General features: G+C 30.5%; 1 protein-coding gene across 4 annotated transcripts in view; it reads left to right on the forward strand.

Annotated features, from left to right (window-relative positions):
* LOC141756666 (delta(14)-sterol reductase TM7SF2-like) overlaps positions 1-2,500 on the forward strand; it is a 63,181-nt gene that overhangs the window by 21,215 nt on the left and 39,466 nt on the right. The window contains exon 14 of one of the 4 annotated variants that reach the window (XR_012591506.1): positions 1-343. This exon is cut by the window's left edge and continues 722 nt beyond it. The exons of 2 other annotated variants lie outside the window; for them this stretch is intronic. The gene's annotated coding sequence lies outside the window, so the exon portion shown is untranslated. Of the gene's footprint in view, positions 914-2,500 lie in introns of those variants that run through there. One more of the 4 variants, XM_074616589.1, reaches the window with a different exon arrangement.

Consider the following 2,500-nt stretch of genomic DNA (forward strand, 5'->3'; position numbering starts at 1 on the left):
AGGACTCGTGTTCTTTCTCAGGACCCAGAACTTTGTCACAAAGTTGAATTAGAAAAGTTTTGTCTTTAATCATTTTGTTGTATCTTTTGATATAGATATCTAGTTTTGAATTGAGAGTGTAAAATAATTTTGGAGGTTTCAAGAAAAATGCACTAATGTGTTGAGGCATATTTTATTTTCTGATATTATCAGTCCCAAAGTGTTTTTGATTTGGCTTTTCTACCTCAGGTTCACTCACTCTGCAGTGCTCATTGTGCCCTCTGGGAGGCAGTGTGTGTAATTATGAGCGTGATGTCACTGCTGAAGAAAGGAAACTTAGTTTTTCATTCCAGCAATAGCGTTAGTATCTGTTGTCATGAGTAGCAACTAGACTAGGTAGCGTTTTTTATGCTGTGCTGACTGAATACCATGTAAATATTTTTTCTTTTTTTTCTTTTTAATCCTGTTATTTTCACTAAAAGAGGTGACAGTAGCGATAATAGTAATCTTTCTCATTAGATATTTAATATGGATTTTTTAAGTTAACTATGTAATTTTGACAACTGTAGTTATGTTTACACCTAGATCTGCCATGTTTCTGGACAATACTTCAAAATGTATTCAAACAAATGATCTGTAACACTCATAAAACATGTTTGATACTAGAGACGCCACCCTCCTGTATGCCCCAGGACAAATAATGGTGATATATATATTTTTTCCTTGACATTATGAGGGTAAACTTGTCTCCTTGGTTTGGCAGTCTGAGTGGAAAGCAATAAGTTGGATGTACTTATATATATGACAACAATGAATGAGAAGTAAACGGGTCCAGCAGGCTGTCAGTAAGGATGAATCACACCTGTGACGGTGGCTGGAAAAAGCTTGTTCATACATGCAGAATAAAATAAAGCTTTACATTATTTCCCTTTTCCACTTTCTGTGGACTTTGTTCATTTGTAGGCTTGTTGACAGGATCTGTGGTAAACAGTGCTACAAGACACTGTCCATTTTCTCTGTGTGGAGGAATTTTATTATTAGATAAGTTAATAACATTCACTATGCTTTTAAAGTGTCTATGTAAAGATCCAATATGGAAGAGCAAATGTAATGTGGGTTATGACCAGCAGAACTCTGCCTAAAAGTCATTTGTTCTTTGTTAAGAAGCAGTTTCTAAATAAAAATTTGAGATTTGACTAATGTTAAGTATTGAGTCTGATCACCTCATCTTTCTTTTCAATTAAGGTGTCGAAAAAAGTAATTGTATAATATGTTGAAAAAGTCTTAAAAAAGCCATAATATAACATGTCGAAAAAGTCAAAATATAGTATGTCGAAAAAAATAAGTCATAGTATAGTATGTCGAAAAAAAGTCAGCATGGCATGTCGGAAAAAAAAGTCAGTCTAGTATGTTGAAAAAAGTCAAAATATAGTATGTAAAACAAAAAAGTCGCATAGTATGTTGAAAAAATTAAAATTCATAGTATAGTATGTCGAAAAAAAAGTTATATTGTATGACAAAAAAGTCATAGTATAGTATGTCAAATAAAAAAGTCATAGTATAGTATGTCGAAAAAAGTCATAGTATGTTGAAAAAATTAAAAGTCATAGTATAGTATGTCAAATAAAAAAGTCATTGTATAGTATGTCGAAAAAAGTCATAGTAAATTATGTTAAGAAAAAGTTATAGTATAGTATGTGGAAAATGTTTTAAAAAAAAGTCATAGTATAGTTTGTCGAAAAAAAGTAATTGTATAGTATAATAGTAAAAAAAAAAGTCATGTCAAAAAGTCAACGTATAAAATGTTATAAAAAGTCACTGTATAGTATTCCATCAAGAAGTCATAATATAGTATGTCATAAAAAGATATAGTATAGGTCATAAAAAAAGTATGTAATGAAAGTACGTCATAAAACAGTCTAAATACTATGACAAATACTACGTCATAAAAGCTATAGTATAGTATATCATTTAAAGGTCATAGTACAGTATGTCATGAAAATTATAGTATAGTATGTCATAAAAAGTCATAATATAGTATGTCATTGAAAAGTCATAGTACAGTATGCCATTAAAAGTCATAAATCAGTAATAATTTAGTATGTCATAAAAAAGTCAGTGTATTGTGTCACAAAGAAGTTATAGTATAGTATGTCATAAAGTCAAAGTATAATATGTCATCAAGAAGTCACAGTATGTAATAAAACATTCATAGTATCGTATGTCAGAAAAAAGTCATAGTATAATGTGTCATTAAGATGTCGTAGTATAGTATGACATAAACGTTATAGTATAGTATGTCATTAAGAAGTCATATTATAGTACGTCATAAAAAATAATTAGCATTTTTGTAATCGACTCAGTCAGGAGGAAGACATAGAAGACAGTCACCACAATAAAGGCATTTCCATTCTTCTTGGTTGCACTCAGTATGACCACATGTGCTTTATCAGTGAGGGACGTTCTGAATTGGTATCCAGGACAATGACAAAGAAACTATATTGATAAGAAGGGAAAGTCA

Source organism: Sebastes fasciatus, chromosome 18 (genome assembly GCF_043250625.1).
Source record: "Sebastes fasciatus isolate fSebFas1 chromosome 18, fSebFas1.pri, whole genome shotgun sequence".
NCBI classification, from domain to species: Eukaryota; Metazoa; Chordata; class Actinopteri; order Perciformes; family Sebastidae; genus Sebastes; species Sebastes fasciatus.